The following is a 17,774-nucleotide window of genomic DNA, read 5'->3' as shown; positions in this document are numbered from 1 at the left end:
TGAATGGGCTGTCTCAAAAAACAAGGAAGGGAGACACCACACCCAATGTCAATGTCTGACATCTACCAACATAAGCACACACATGCACATGCACCCCCCTCATGCACATACACACACATAGAAACACATTTAACACATATGCAACAGACACATAAATAAATAAAAAGGAAATATGGCTGGACCACCAATAATGAAAAGATTCATGGCCAGTGAGGATTTCCTTGGATCAAACACTGGGGTCTTGAGGTCAGGGATTGGGGCTTGACCCGGGTGGCTGGAATCTCTGAGTTCGAGTATCGATGCCATAAATGTGGTCATTTCATGTCTCAGGGACATTAATAGAGTCTATTGTAAGGTTTGACTGAGGCTTAAATGATAAAGTGCATGTGAGACAGACTGAGTGACTGTCATTCAGGAAGCAGGTGAGAGTCTCTGAGGCTGATATAGCAATGACAATAATAATTAATGTGTCCATACCCTTTAATTGCATCATCCTTAAAAAGCAAAACAAAAAAAAAATCAGCTCTCAGATGCCATCACTTCTCCATCTCTTTAAAGCAAGAATAGATATTTGAATTGTTTTATTTCTTCAATTTTAAAGTCACAGTTTTTATTTTTGTGTAGGTTTGGCTGTGCATGCCATGGTACAGTAGAGGTCAGAGGGCAACCTGTGAGAGGTGGTTCTCTCCTTCCATCGTATGCGTTCCAGGGATCAAACCCAGGTCGTCAGTTTCGGCAGCAAGCACCTTTACCCCCTGAGCCACCTCACCAGCTCAAGAACAGATATTTATTGCTTCTTTCCTTACATTGCCCATGAAAATCCTGAACTGTTTCTCCTGTGATCACCCAGGTTTCTTTGTCGTGAATCCTTGGCTTGAAATATTTTACATGACCATTACTCTTCACCTTTCGGCCTTCCTGGCCATGTCTGTTCCGTGTGTGTGTGTGTGTGTGTGTGTGTGTGTGTGTGCACTAAATAGTGACTTCTCAGCCATGGAATTCATTTCCCTTTGTTTAAGAGTGACATTCTCATCTTCTGCCCTGAGCCCTCGCACAGTATGGCTTTTAACCAGTGTTGCTTCAGGAACATGGAGGCACGGCGTCTGAGCTCTGCTGACACGTTCTGTCTAAACGCAGTTTGGTTTAGAAGAGGCCTTTTTAATGAAAACTCACTAGTTTGGGATCCTAATGTTTTTGACCCAGCAGATAGATGTTCCCCCAGTTTTGATAGCACCTGTGTCTAATGGTAGGAACATGTTTGTTTCAGTAGATATGGAAATTTATTCCAGTCTTGAGATTCTCTGACTGTTGAGCAAAACCCACTGATGTTTGGAAATACCGATGGTGAATAGCTACCATCAGAGACGGCCGCTTCCACAGTGTAAAAGCCTTTCTCTGCGATATTAAAAAAAGACACCATTTTGTGGGCGAACTTTTAAAGGAAAACTGTGTTCTATGGTCGTTTGAGATGCTTCTTTGAAAACATCTCAGAACGATTGAATGTGTGAATACCCCATACCCTGGGCTTCTCGGGGCTCGTAGTTAGTTTCCACCTCCTCTTTTTTAAGGATGTCAAGGCTTATTTGGAAGTGTCAGGCCCCTCCTGAGGCTGGTTGATGCCCCAAACATCATTTCTGCGATCCTGGGGATTTTGTGGGTTTGCAGTATGGTCTTTCCTCAGTCATTTACTTGTTTATTTGTTTATTTACTCGGTCCCTCAAAAACAAAGAGATGATTTTCTTCAAGGTCCGACAGAGCAGTAAATGAGGGAACGGGATTTGTAGGGAGGAGGGGGCTGGTAGAGGTTCGAGGGAACTGGGAGAGGGTTGGGGAGGAAGGGACTGAAACACATAATGTACTTGCATGAAATTGTGAAAGAGCAACATTTACTAATTTTAAAAAGACTTAGAGAAATAAAGAAAAAAAAAAAAGACATGAGAACGTCATGGTCTTTGAGGCCTCGAGTTTCTGGTGTGATTAAGACAGGATGGTACCCACCCAGGGATACTCACCTTTGGATGGGGCCGGAGAGATGGCTCAGCAGTTAAGAACACTGTCTGCTCTTGCAGAAGACCCAGGTTCAATCCCCAGCACCCACATAGCAGCTAACAACTGTAGTTCCAGTTCCAAGGGATTGAAGCCCTTCTTCTGACCTCCGTGCACATTGTATGACATGCATTGTATGCACTGAGAACACATGCAGGCAACACACGGACACACATAAAAGTATTTTCAGACTTCCATGACCAGAAAAGGAAAATATTTCCCATTACAGTGGTAAACCTGGGACGTAGTATGTAAACCCAACCTGAGAGGTCTCTGAACACGGGGAAATGAAGAAAGGCTTACTTACTCACGCATGTTGCTGAAGACAGCAGCAACCCAGAAATGCCAAAAAGTACTGACAGAAAGATGTACCAGCAAATATGGACTCTCTTGGGCCAAAGGCTCAGGAAACAGGGAATCTTGCAGACAGAAAACTTTAAGACTTGTTCTGCTCCAACTAAGCACAACAGACTGTGTGGTCCATGAAAGCCAAGGGAGGACCTGGTTTTCCATTTTGTGAGACTAGCACACCACCAGGGCAGCGTCTGTGAAGGCTGTGAAGGGAGCCGTGACTGTCATCCTTGCTGGCTAGTGGCAAGCTTTCCCTGGAGACGATGTGGAGAGTCTGGATTTTCACCCCACCCAGAAACAAGAATGTATTCTTTCCACAGGGGTATGTTAGAGAAGACCTAAGGAGTCAGCATTCCCCACGAAGGATGGTGATGAGACCTCCCCACAGTGAGGAATTGGTGGAGTGGAGACCACAGGGTCAAAGGACTCTCTTCCCTGCTCAGTGCTCACAAGGGCCTCCTCAGGTATCACTAGTTCCAAGAGGAAACTGGATTTCTGCATCAGTGGTAAGGAGTCAAGCTTTCTAACCTCTCCTCTGTCGTAATAGTCGCAGAGGATTCCAGCAGAAACCAGCTTAGTTAAGAGCCAGAATCCCATGCCAAGGCTTCAATAAAAAACAAAAAGACAAAAAAAAAAAAAAATGAGCTCAATGGAAGGTAGATATGGTGGCACACACCTGTAATCCCAGCACTTGGGAGGTAGAGGCAGAAGGATCAGAAATTCAGTCAACCTCAGCTACACAGCAAGTTTGAGGCCAGCCTGAGCTACACGAGACTATCTTAAAAAGGCAAAAGAATGTCAACATCGAGCTGACAGAGAGGAAAGTATTATCAGACAAAGATCCTAGAAGAGCTATGATAAAAACATCACAGTGAGGGGCTGGAGAGATGCTCAGCGGTTCGGAGCACTGCTTTGATCAGAGAGCTGACAAAACCCTCTTAGGGTAGGAAGGGTTTGTGAGTCCTCCTCTGCTCTCTTTCCTCTTCCTGCTCACTGGTCTCACTGTTGTGTCTTCATCGTACCAGGCATGTGTCTATTTCAGTAGTATCCGCTGCTCCTTCTGCCTAGAGCCCTCCCTGACACACCCCTCTGTTGCCCCCCTCATCCCCGCCAGCGCTTTGTTCCGCAGACACTTTCCCTGCCGGAGGCTCTGACTTCTCTTCCTATTCTCAGGGCCCACCACTTGCCATGCCCCTTGACTCATGTTCCTCCATGTCATTTAACCCTACAGGTTGTATTGTTTATGGAGAATAAGATGAGAACACAAATTCATATACACACTTGCTATTATAGGCACATAGGTCATACTAACTATAAGTCCAATGAAAGCATCAGATGTTCTCCATTTTCTTTATGGTTAGATCTGTTTATCCAGACACTATCTGACACCTGCCAGGGACCTGTTGCACAATTATTGAATGAATTAATGAATGACATCAGCTGCCAATTTTCTGTTTGAATAGAATGTGCTCCCAGCCATTTAGATCCTGGAGATTGAGAATTTTTTTACATACATATAATGCCTATTGATCAAATCCATCCTCCACTCCCTCCCTCCACCTCCTCCCACATGTCCCCTGTGACCTCCTCACTCTCCTCCTTTCCCACTTTGCACATATGGAGAAGAGAGAGAGGGAGGTAAACCTTCTTAATGCTGCCTTCTTGATCTTGGTCTGCTTTGTGCCAGCCAGAGAATGGCTTCTCATGTTCAGCAAGAATGAACTGAGCAGTTCATGGTGGATATTGATTCCACAAAAGGTCTTTCAAAATAACTTGCAACTATCATTATTAGTTTTATGTTTTTGTGGTACTGGGGATCCATGCCCAAGGCCAGTACCCCCTGTGTGGTACATTATGTTTTTGTATTATTCTAAAAAGTACATATTTGTTATAAGACCTATAGTTCTAAGTGGGCAGTGGACACTGAAGAAGAATACAGAATATTATAGGGCAGCAAGGGGCCAGTTCTTGCAGGGTCTGGAATGCCTTGCTGAGGCCTTGGCTTTTACCCTAACGAATACTTTAAGTAAAAAAAGATGTGGTTATATTATATTAGTGTTTAAAGACTTCCCCAATGATTATGTAGAAGATGAGTAAGGGCCTAGATTGAAAATAGAGGACTCTGAACTGCAGAAGCTGGTGTGTAGATTAGGGTGCCAGCCTCAGGCAGAGAAATAAAGATCTGCCAGTTTTAATCTAGAGGGTGGAACATACAGATTTAGTATATTTTATTAGGAGGGAATTTTCTTTTATAAAATATTTATTGTATGTGTGTGGTGCATGTGAGTATATGTTTGTGTGTGTGCACATGTGCATCTATGTGTATGTGTACGTGTGTGGATGCCAGAGGTCAACATTAGGTGTCTCCCCTGTGTTCTCCACATTACTTTTTGAGGCAGGGTCTCTCTCTGTCCATGGGCTGAGGGTGCTGATTGCCTTGTGTGACTGGTCCGAGAGCTTCAGAAATCCACCTCCCCTCTCTCCGCTATCCTAGCACAAGTGTCACCTGCGATCTGGGGATATGAGTGCAAGTGCTCACGTGTGACAGTTTATCCACGTGAGCTACCTTCCCAGCCCCTGAGAAAAAATGTTCCCAAACAGATAATATCTAACTCTAATGCAGAGGGAGAATGTTCAGGTGTTAAAGCTCACTTAACTCATCAATTGTTTTATCTCTTCAACTCGGTCATTAGATGATAGAACAAAGCAGACCATTCCATCCAGTTCTCAGGGAAACCTGAAGAGGCCATCCATGTACACACCCAGGAGGTGAAGTGAAATTTCAAAGGGAGACACTTGTAGCTTCATGGATGTGAGTTGTGGGAAGGTCAGTTAGATTCTTCTGAGCAGGACCCAATAGCATCTTGATGCCCTGGAATCACTCTGTATTGCTGTCTGTTACCGAAAATATGCACAGCTGTGCAGTGAATCCTGTAAAATCTGAAAGTAGGCAACCCTGGATGGAGCTGTGTAGAGAAGGTATAGAATTGAGAGAGAGAGTGAGAGCGAGAGCAAGAGCGAGAGAGAGAGAGAGAGAGAGAGAGAGAGAGAATTATATGCTTGCATGAATAACTGACTGAAACCTATTTACCAAGTGAATATATATACGAATAACTTTTGAAAATGTAACAGGAGAGAAACAGGTTAAAAAACAGAGATATCCTCATCTTCATTTTCAGACTTAATAACTTTTACACTCAGTGCTTTGCTAATGGCATTTTCTGTAGCATAAATGCTTTTCCATAGCATCATTTTAATGAAGGTCATTTTCAGTTACAAGGAAGCCATCATTGAAGCGGTTATCTGGGTCGTTTGTGCTAATTGTTGCTTTAAAGAACCCCGTGCCCACATGTGTGTGTATTTCTTGCATTATTTCTTGGGGATGGGGGGATCGCCTAGAAGTTATATTTCTAGGATCAAAGTGCAGGTGTCATTCTGCCTCTGGAAAGATGATGTTAATTTTATACCATTAGTTGAAGGTTTGCTGTTGCTAATTTATCACCTGTGGATGCTTTTGAAGCATTTCAAGTCCTCTTTACACATACTTTATGATTAATGATCTCACTTTTTGCTCATGACCTTCTTTGTAGCGAATTTAAGCTGTTCCTTGTTACCTAGACATACCCTTCTCCAAATTAGCATTTTTCCTTACAAATGAAAGGTACATGCAAATGATGAGCTACCTTGTTGAGTCTTCATTGATTTTTTTTTCTTCATAAAACGCATAATTATGAAAGTAGGAGCCCACATGTTAGGACTGCAGGTAAGTAAGCTGAAGAGCCCCATCTTAGACATTTCGGGACCAAGATCTTTGTAGGATTATTAGGAAGATTATTTGAGTTAGCACATACAAGCAGTTCTGCAGAAGCATTTGTAGGCCTAGGACGTTTAATCTGTCTTTATCGGACATCTCCAGGCTGGTGCTCTTCTGCTGTCAAAGGTGAGTGGTGCAGTTAATGGCCCAGGATAGACAGGAGTTACATGTTGGGTTCAGTCCTATTCTGTTTCTCCTAGGTTTTCCTCTCCTCTCTTGATTTCCACATTATATCAGCCAGCGATGTCTTCTGTGGATACTGTGACCATCTTTAGATTTGGGCATTTTATCAGCATCAAAGGCAGAGAGGAACCTGGCTCTGGGAGGGCCAGGTACTCACAGAGCAGTATGCTGTCAACCCTAGCTGATCCTCAGTGCTGGGAGTCTATCAGCCTGGATTTTACTTTGCTGCCACTGTGACTATACAAGCCAATGAAGTTGAGAGCTTAAGAGGCAAGAGAAGATGCATGCCATCTTTCCCATGTCAATATCAACGCTTTACATACTTAGAGATTTAGACTTCCGCTACGAATACTGACTAGATGGTCACTTAAGGAGAGAGAGTATTAAGTTTTTGTCAAAGTAAACATTTTTTACAGACCACCAGGAGAATTTGAAGTCCTGGATTAATGCCTTAAGACCCCAAATTCAGAAACAGTCTCTTAAACCTAAAATTGATGCCAGAGAACTTAAAATCACCACTGCAAAGATCACATCGAAATAGCTCAGTTGTTAAGCAGTGGCCCAGTGAAAGCGCATATGGTCATGGTAGACATTTCTTTTTTAGATGATGAGAAGCAGGAAAATGCCCTACTCAGACATGACTCAACCCTGGGCATGAGTTTGTGCATCTCTAGACATTTTCTGGAAAAATTGTGAAATCATAGCTAAGAGATTGTTTTCCGCAGCCAGGTAAATGAAAATTGACTTCTGGCTTGTTTCAACTAGTGTCAGGAGCGCGAGTAAGGTGCCTCACCTTACTACTGCTGTAGTTTCTCATGAGTAAAATAGAGAAAACAAGAATCATGTCTCATGAGATTACTGGAGGATCAACTGAGATGCTGTACCCAAGGCTCAGCTCTCTGCATTATGTGGAGAAAGAATTTGAAGCAGGAAAATGCCCTACTCAGACATGACTCAACCCTGGGCATGAGTTTGCGCATCTCTAGACATTTTCTGGAAAAATTCTGAAATCATAGCTAAGAGATTGTTTTCCGCAGCCAGGTAAATGAAAATCGACTTCTGGCTTGTTTCAACTAGTGTCAGGAGCATGAGTAAGGTGCCTCACCTTACTACTACTGTAGTTTCTCATGAGTAAAATAGAGAAAACAAGAATCATGTCTCATGGGATTACTGGAGGATCAACTGAGATGCTGTACCCAAGGCTCAGCTCTCTGTATTATGTGGAGAAAGAATTCGGCCAGTGCTAGCCAGTGGGATTTGCATTGTGCATGAGAAAGACACCTGATTCGTTTCAGAGAGGTTTCAAAAAGAGGTGCATTGCATTCAGCATTATGTGGTTGAAGTTGGATCTTTAAAGTTTGAATGCTCAGGGAAGAGAGGGTCAGTGGGAACCCAGGAAAGGAATGCTAGCAAAACGGAAATCAATCTCAGCCTTTCACCCCCTCACATGCAATGCACACGTTAGACTCATAATTATGAAAATGTGCTGTATCCCAAGGCTAGAGATCAATGCTCACATTCTGCAGAAGTTGATCTTCAGGATGGTGTCCACAGTGTGTGTGGAACAGCGACTCCCGTATTCAGTAAGGATACCAGGAACTCAGTTAGAGGGGTGGGAGAGCCTCAGGCTATCATTTTCTTAAGTGAAACGTGGGCTTAAGGCAGATGGGGAAGAGAGGGAATTCTCACAGAAGCATCTTCCATCCCTCTGCTTCCTCCAGGAGGGTCTGGTCAAGCAGATTTTTATGTTCATCACTAGTGACCAGAGCTGAGAGTTGAGAAATTCTACCACAGAGAAATCAGCAAATCAAAAACCACAAGCAAAATTTGACCCACTGCTCATTTGTAAATGAAGGGATTGGAGAGATGGCTTAACAGTTTAAAGAGCTTGCTTCTCTTCCAGACAACCCGTTTGGTTTCTAGCACCCATGTGGGGCAGTTCACAACTGCCTGTAACTCCAGGGACCCAGTGCCCTCTTCTGGCCTCTGTGGGCATCTATGCTTGAGTGTACAGACACACACATAGACATACTCAAATAAAAATAAACCTTAAAAAAAGGTTTGTAAATAAAAATTTTATTGAAAGGCATAAATATATTCTATGACTGTTTAGTACTACTTCCTCAGAGTTGAGCAACACAGACACAGGGCCCTGAAAGGTAGCCACCTGGTAGTGGCTAGGTACCTTTACCACCTGGTAGTCATAGGACGATTTTCCTAACCCTTGCAATAAACCACAGTAATGGCCTGAATCGTTGTCTGCCCAGAGATTTCCTCCTTACTTGAACTTACCTGAGCACAGTGGACAGTTTTCTTTCAGGAGGAATGTTGCCCAAATCTGCTTTCTGTTATCTTCACAATTGTTCATGCATCTTCCAGAAATATCATTGGGACTGTGTTGGTGATATGGTGAGGGTCTCTGAGCAGAATTAGGAACTCTAAGTAAATTCTTAATTGTTGCAGGTGCTTCATGGTGGTAGACATCTTGCTGAACCTACTAGAATGTTCTTGAATAGATCAAGAAGACCATGGTAGTGTCAGAGATTGCAGCTAGGGAAGCGTCTGTTAAGGATACCACGCTATAAAGAAAAGAAAGATGTAGAAGCAGGAAAATTTGTATAAATTAAAGACTGAAAATAGGATGTGATACGACCCTGTCTTTACAAGAACAACAACAACACACACACAGGCACAGCCCCTCCCCCCTGCCTTGAGATTTTGAAGCAGAATCCAACAGATGAACGTTGCTTACTGGCTTGGTCCGCGTGCTTTTTTACACAACCCAGGACCACCTACACAGGAGCTGGTATTACCCACAGTGGGCTGGGCCCTGCTATATCAATCAACAACCAAGAACATGCCCCACAGACCAATCTGAGGGAAGAAATTTCTCAACTGAGATTCCGTCTTCCCTGGTGTGTCAAGTTGACAACCAAGATCTGCCCTTATAAACAATAGCTCTGCCATCTACCCACCAGGCTATTAGAATCAGTGGCATTGCTCTCTGCTTAAGCCTTGTTAGTGGCTTATGGGGCTCAACTTCTCCAAATCAGGAGCTGCAAAGACACACACAGAGCTTCATCATCTTTAAAGGTAGAACCCCAGTTCAGAATCTATTCGTGGATATCTATAAGAATTAGCCATTTCTTGCATATCAGTGTCCAAAATACCTGGGGAAAAATCCTTAATGGAGAAAAGATTGATCTGCTCATGATTTCAGAGGGGTCCATCCATGACCACTTGGCTTTTGACTTCAGGGTCTGTGGTGAGGACAGAGCATCATGGCTGTGGGAGCATGTGGAAGAGGCTGTTCACCTCATAGTGGACAGGAAACAGAGAATACAGAGCTGATTATGTTATTGTGGACAAGGGAAGGTGCTATGGGGGTACTTAATGTGTGAAGGCCAGAGATGCTATGAAATGTCTTACAAGGCACAGAAAGTACTCTTGTCACAAAAAATAAATAACTGATGCTGTAATCCCAGCAATTAGGAGGCCGAGTCAGGAGAATTGTTTAAGGGTTTGAGGCCAGCCAGGGCAATGTGGTGAGACCCTGTCTCCAAAAACAAAAACTAAAAGCCCCGAAAATGTTGGTAGTAGGATGACCCACAGTAAAACCTCTCTGCCATTGAATTCTCCACTAATATGTTTATCATTAACTACCTACTATTTATGGCCAATGAAACCATTTTTGCAGTTACTATTGAAATAAAAGATCCTTCTAAGTAAAAACATCTCTTTGCTTAAAAAAGTCAATTTGAAGAAAATGTTAAGTAGATACTATAGTACTAACTAGATTTGCTATATAAAGCAGGAAGGACAAAGTTAAATGAGTGAATTACAAAAAAAATATGTCCGCAATGATTAATTTCAAATCGTCATCCTTTGAAACTGTCAGTGTTAATCCAAAGGGTCTGCCCGTGTGACTGTTTACAGAGCCTTGCTATTTGATTCCCTGGGATAAGGCAGAGATATTTAGGACTATGGATAGTAAGTGGCCTCCCTAGCGCTTAGGACAGTGGTGACAGCAGTTGAAAATGCAAGTTTAACTTTTCTCTAGCTCCACTGAGCACATTTATTTTTTAAAAAAATGTATTATTTATATTATATGTGTATGAGTGTTTTGCTTGCATGTAAGTGCACCACGTGCATGCAATGCCTTGCAGAGTCTAGAAGAGGACATCTGATCCCCTGGAACTGGAACTGCCATGTGGGTACTGGGATCGAACCCATGTCTTCTGGAAGAACAACAAGTGGCCTTAACCACTGAGCCATCTCTCCAGCCCCCACATTAATTGCATGTTGAGTTCATGCAATCGTTGCTCTATCTCAAATACCACAGACTTCCCCTTGTTGGAAACCTCCCATCTCGGGGCCTCATCCTGAAGGCCTTGTTGATCTTTAAAAAAAAATTTTTTTTATTGCATTTATTTATTTAATTTATTGGGGGGGGGCGTTGGGGGCACCACAGTTACTATAGGAAGATGTCAGAGAATAACTTACAGGAACTGGTTCTCTCCTTATACCAGGTGAGCCACCTCACTGGTGCCTGCCCTTTTTGGAGAATCCCCTTTCGTCGGCCCTAGTGGGAGGCACTGTACTGTCCAAAGGAGCTTTACCAATATTTATAGCATTGACTTGAAAATTGAAATATGTGGGGAGCTGAAGTTTAAATTTATTCGGCTTTCCTCCAGTGGATTCTGAGTCTACTGAGTCTAATCTCTAGAAATCTGTATAGTTGAAAGGTATCCGTGAGTGAGGCTGGCCATTCTGAGTCTCTGATGGGTAATGAGTGACTGAACCGAGGAAAGCTCTGGATTGCCCCCATCATCCTCGCCTCTGTACTGTCTAGTTCCATGCTGTGTATTTGCGTGTTGCAATTTGACATCCTAACCTGCCCTTTCACATGCCACACATGAACTGTCTTCATCTCCTGCACACGCAAAGCATCTTAATTTATTTCCCAGTGACTTTACAGCAGGGTTGTTTGTGAATTCATATGACGTTATTTACTTTGCTGTAACGTTGGACTTCTGTCCCTTACTATATAATAAAATTAAAAGAAAAGCAAAAGCAGAGGCAGAGAGAGAGAGAGAGAGAGAGAGAGAGAGAGAGAGACAGAGAGAGAGAGAGTGAGAGAGTTTAAGCCCCTTAAATTTCATCCAGATGGGTCAGAGATGGAGCTCATTAGACATGCTCAAACCGGGGCTTTTTAGCTTGCATTCGGCAGCCTTTGGAGAGAGGCCAGGCAAATTCTGGTTCAACTGAGAAGAAAACGAACAGATTTTGCTCCAAAGTAAAAAGTGCTCTCATTAAAAAAGTGGGTCTGAAGAGTGGAGACACAATTAGGAAATTTACAACATCTTTCTTGGTGAAAATATCGTTTTCTTGCAGCCGGCATGTATTTTATTTTTTGCACATCTCTAGAACCTTCTCTTTCTGAGCATATCTTAGGCATGTGCAAAACAGGAGATTGCCAATAATAGCAGCACGGAGAGAAACCTCTCCTGCACCCTGGATTCGAATGTGCAGAATGACAGTCTCTGCCGCCGTAATTACAGTACTTGGTGGCGGTACAGTTTTCAGGGATCCAATTGGCTCATCTGTTGCTCAGACACAAGTGTGATGTTGATAAGACTCTCTGCCAACCTTAGCGCTCAGAATGCTAATTTCATGGATGGATCTCCACCCTGAAGAGGATTTCTGTGCTCAAACCTTACCTGTGTATCTTGTAACTTTTCTTAAAGTTTTTTAATCTAGTGTGTTATTAGATGATGATTTGAGAGAGAGAGAGAGAGGTCATCTGTTGCTCAGACACAAGTGTGATGTTGATAAGACTCTCTGCCAACCTTAGCGCTCAGAATGCTAATTTCATGGATGGATCTCCACCCTGAAGAGGATTTCTGTGCTCAAACCTTACCTGTGTATCTTGTAACTTTTCTTAAAGTTTTTTAATCTCGTGTGTTATTAGATGATGATTTGAGAGAGAGAGAGAGAGAGAGGGAGAGAGAGAGAGAGAGCGAGCAATGTGAATGGTAGTGAAGAGGAAAGGTTATAATTTTAAGATCTTTACATTGTTCTGTAAAAAATTAAGCATTTTATTTTTGAGATAATTGTGGATTTACATCCAGCTGTAGATTTATGTTACATAAAAGGTTCCATACCCTTTACCTAGATTCTCTCATAGTAAAGCCTTCCGGGAATCTGGGACAGTATCACAAATGAGGCAGTGACGCTGACACAATCAGAATATAGACTGCCTTGACACCAGCAGGATGCCATTCATCCCTTATAGCCACACCGGTTCCCCTTCTCCTCTGACCTCTCTAACCCCAGCAACCGCTGATCTGCTTCCTATTTCTATAATGTGTGTGTACAGTATCGACATGTGTGTATGTGGGTACACAGGACTGTGCACACATGGAGGCCAGAGGAAGCTGTCAGGAGTCCTGCTCTGTCACTCTGCACCTTACTCCCTTGAGGCCCGGTCTCTCACTGAACCTGGAGCTAGCCTGGCAGCCAGCAAGCTCCAGTGGTCCCCAGGTCTATGCCCCTACCTCCTGCACTTGTGTTGCAGGCACACATGATGCCATGCCCAGATTTTTACATGGATGTTGAGGATTTGAACTCGGGCTCTCATGCTTGCGTAGAAAGCCCTCTCTCCCACTGAGCCGTTTGCCCAGTCTGTGACTTTTTTTTTCCATTTAGTCTCATTCTCTGGAGATTCACTCAAGTTGTTGCACATATCAGTAGTTCATTCTTTATAATGGGAAGTCGTATTCCATGTTATGGATGTAGCACAGTTTAGCCAACCATCTACTGAAGGACATAGGGCTGTTCCTAGATCCCGGCTATTTTTAATAAAGTTACTGTAAACGTCCAGGTACAGTTGGGGTTTTTTTGTTGGCTTTATTTTTGTTTGTTTGTTTTTTGTTTTGTGGAGATGTAAGCTTATATTTCTATGTGATAAATTCCTAAGAGGGCAAGTATTGGTCATACGTGACTTGTGTAGTTTTTAAAGAAAATGCCACCCACTTCTTCAGAGTAATATACCATTTTACATCCCTACCAGCACGCATTGGGTAACGTTCTGTTGGTCCTTGTGTGATGAGATCATTGTTATTATCATTGCATTATTTCAGCCAACCTTTGACAGGTGCACAGTGATGTCCCATTGTAGTTCTAATTAGCACGCCCCCTCATTCATAAAGATGTTGGGCATCTTCTCATGTGCTTCCAGCATCTGAATATCTACTTTAGTGACATATCCGTTCATGTCTTCTGCCCATTTGGGTTTTGTTTTTGTATAATTAGATCATTTGCTGTTTTATTAAGTTATGAATTATTCATCTATCCTGGATACTGTCCTTGGTCAAATATGTGGTTTGTGAATATTTCCTCCTAATGTCCAGCTTGTATTTTCATCCTTTTAATGAGATTTCTCATAGAGCAAATATTTTTAATTTTGATGAAGTCCGGTCTTTGATCTTTGTATGGATTGTGCTTTTGAGATCAAGTCCAAGGACTCTGTAACAGATCTGGGTCCCAAACATTTTTATTTCTATAAAGGTCTCATGATTTTATTTGTAAGTCTAGTTTCAGTTAATTTTTGTATAAGATGTTTTAAAGCCTAAGTCAATATGAGTTGTTCTTTCTCTCTCCCCTCCTCCCTCACTTCCCCTTTTCTGTCCCCTCCCCGCCCCTCCCCCGCTCCCCTTTCTGGGTCTAAGCAGTGCTGGCTGTTGTAATTTGGGCACCTCTTGGCTTGATCTTGTGCAGATCTTGTGCAGGTAACCATAGCTGCTGTGAGTATATCAGTCAAGAACCACGTCATGTCCAGAAGACAGCTTCACAGCTCTTCTTTCCTTCCTCGGCCTCTTCTTACATAATGTTCCCTGAGCTTTGAGGAGGAATGATATAGATGTCCCATTTAGGGCCGAGCACTCGACAGTAACTTAGTCTCAGCATTTAACTAGAGATGACTCTCCGTATTGCTGCTCTCTGCAGAAAGTGGCTTCTGTGGTTGAGGGGCCCGCTAATCTATGGGCATAAACAATTATTTGGAAGGCAGTTTGACACCATGTTCATTTAGGAAAACAGCAGTACTAGGTTCCTCCCTAAGGTACATTATCACCACATTTATTACCCTCTACATGAGCAAGGTGTCTTACATTCTCCATAACAAAACTGCTATAATTTGGCTCTCCTTATTGAAAATTGAGTATTTCCTAATTCTCATTATTATAAATAACACTGCTAACATTTTCATATACATTTGGTGGGATCAGACAGTCTCTGGCCCTCTGTATTCTGAGCCAAACTCAGAACAGTAAATTCTTTTTTTCCCCAAAGAGACAGCTAACGGGAATTAAGTTACTTGGGTGGGTAGGTAAAGATGAATATACTAAAATTTCAAATAGCTAGTCTCAAACCAAGTCCTCCACCTTTTTGGCAGATACTATTCAAATTCTGAGGGGCATTTTAAATTGAGTGTGGTATGAATGACCAAAGGGTTAAGTAAGGTCCTTGTAATGGTTCTTCTTAGAAATACCCTGACAAAAGTTACTTAAGGGGAAAAGGCCCACAGCCTGAGGGGACACAATCCATTATGGGAAGGGACATCATTGCAATGAGAGTGAGAGCATGGCATCCAGGGTCAGGAAACACACAAATGGTCACATGGCATCCACATGTCATGTGACATGTCAGGAAACAGAGGGGTGGATGCTGGTGCTCAGCTCACCTCCTTTTTATGCAGTCTGCTACTTGAAGGGAGGGAATGGGACCACCCACATTTAGGGTGAGTCTTCCCACCTCAATTAACCTAATCCAGATAATCCCTCACAGACCCCAGGGTTTGTTTCCATGATAATTCTAAATCACTTTGATAGTCAAGATTAGCCATCACAGTTGAATATACACTGTATTTATAGGTTGAATGTACAAAACCCCATGGATGTGGCACTTGGGGGTGATTTAGGAACAGCACTGGCAGGGCAGGGTCTGCCCATCTGCACCTGAATAATGAATTTGACTTTTGTTGTCTGCATTTTGCACATTTACCATAGGATAAACCTCTGTTCTTTTAAGGTTATTTGTTGTGAAATGACCTTTAAATATTACCAATGGGATATGATAATGTCGTTCAGATCTCTACAGTTAGTGTCATCAGTTTGAATTCTTACTAACTTTTCCTTTTTTTTTTTTTAAACCCTCATTTTATTTTGCTTTGGGAGAACTTTGTTTTTCATATGCTCGTTAGTTCTTTAAAATGTCTCTTTTTGGCATTATTTCAGTGCACTAATTTAATCTACATTGCTTATTCCCAACAGGGTATTTCTGGTAGTTGCAATCAGGTCCCCATTCAAGCTGGCTCAGTTAAAAGTTAGATTCCAACCACTCTCTAATTAGGCTTAGGGCTCACTTCATAGGATGGAGCCCATACCTGACCCTGATAGGAATCTGAAGCTAGACAGGTTAGAGGAAGCAGGGGAAGCCTAATACTAGCTTTCTACTAAATAGTTATAGTACTATATTGACTCCTAATGACTTCTTGTCATACACATAGATTAATACCTCTCTCAAACTCACCAGAGAAGCTGGTTTCACACAGAAACTCACAACTGGCCAATGTGTAGAGAACGAGAGCCTGCAGAGTGCTTATCAATCTTCTCTGCCTCCCAAGGCCCAGAGATCATTGTGGAAGGGGGAGCTGAAAGATTGTAAAAGCTAAAGATGGTGGATGGCCACAAGGAAGTATAGTGTTCCAGATTTCTGGTCAGTTATTCATATGAACTCACAGCAATGCTGACATCATGCACAAATCATATGCAAACTCAGAGCAGACAAAAGTCCCAGCACAGACATGGGGAAGTAGGTAAGAAACCCGGACCCCACCTGAGGAACTTCTGGTAGGTGATGGCTCCTGGGAAAAGAAAAGAGTCAGTATCTTTCAAGAACGTTACTCTTAGTAGGTTAACTAGGCTCCAGTGGATGAACCCACACTGAAGGACGTTTGGGGACACAAATTAGACTCTATAGGGCTTATATATGTGTGTGTGTGTGTGTGTGTGTGTGTGTGTGTGTGTATTTATGTAAATGTCACATTAAGTTGGGTGGGGAGCATTAAAGTGAGGTGCAGATCAGGGGGGATCTAAATACCATCAAGTTATATTTTATGAAAATCTCAGCAATTCAATAATTTTTTTTAAAAAAAACCACTGTACTCCTGAGGCTGGAGATGATCTCTGAGAAACCAGGGGAAAGGCTGCATCTTGAAACTAGGAATTGAAAAGACAGCAAAGAACCAGATGTCTCCTTAGGTGGAGTAGAAATGACTCGGCCCTGGAGCAGTTTCACCGCTCACCTGTCATGCAGGTGATCCAACGATCCAACGTGGCTGCCACCATCAGTCATTTCCCTGCACTAGTCTTGGCTGAATTTCCAGTGCGTGTCTCCATGGTGTTGATCAGTCATTCACTAGTCTTGTGCCTGGACCAACTCTTCACTCTTAGCTGTGGGGACTGTCATATGGAGTGTCATAATAGGATTGATAAGATCTGCATCACATTATCAAATCTGTGATTTTCATGGGCTAGAGGGACGGCTCAGTGGTTAAGAGCACTGAATGCTCTTGCAGAGGACCCGGGTTCAGTTATCAGAACCAACATGGCAGCTAACAACTGTTCCTACCTCCGGTTCCAGGGAATCGAATGCGTTTCTCTGGCCTCCACGGGCATTGCATGACATGGGTACACTTAAAAACATGCAGGCAATACACTCATACACATAAAATAAAAATAAAATTAAAAAGTTTAAAACCATCAAAAACCTGTGCTTTTCAGTTTTGATTGCATTTAAAATTAAAGAATGTATTATGGAGGCTGGAGAGATGGCTTAGCAGTTAAGAACACTGGTTGTTCTTGCAGAAGACCCAGGTTCGAATCCCAGCACCCACATGGCAGCTAATGACTGTCTGTAACTCCAGTCCCAGGGGATCCGACAGCCTCTTCTGTCCTCTACGGGCATTGCATGACACGGGTGGGTGCACTTACATACATGCAGGAAAACACTTGTGTGTGTGTGTGTGTGTGTGTGTGTGTGTGTGTGTGTGCATGTGTACAGATCCCCATGTATGATGACATACCTTGGAGGTCAGAGGAAAGCCTTCTTCTGCCATACTTGCCCACCCCATTTGAATTTTGTTTCTGATCTCTCTCCTCTTTGTGTGTGTGTGTGTGTGTGCATGTGTACAGATCCCCATGTGTGATGACATACCTTGGAGGTCAGAGGAAAGCCTTGGGTATCCGCCTTCTTCTGCCATACTTGCCCACCCTGAGCACACCAAGCTAGCAGACACATGAGTTTCCAGGGACTCTCC

General features: G+C 42.8%; 1 protein-coding gene across 2 annotated transcripts in view; it reads left to right on the top strand.

Moving 5' to 3' along the window:
• Dok5 (docking protein 5) overlaps window positions 1–17,774 on the top strand; it is a 173,766-nt gene that overhangs the window by 58,059 nt on the left and 97,933 nt on the right. The window lies entirely within an intron of this gene.

This window comes from Nannospalax galili, unplaced genomic scaffold (genome assembly GCF_000622305.1).
Source record: "Nannospalax galili isolate Female #2095 unplaced genomic scaffold, S.galili_v1.0 scaffold596, whole genome shotgun sequence".
NCBI classification, from domain to species: Eukaryota; Metazoa; Chordata; class Mammalia; order Rodentia; family Spalacidae; genus Nannospalax; species Nannospalax galili.
This window is presented reverse-complemented; position numbering and strand designations above follow the sequence as displayed.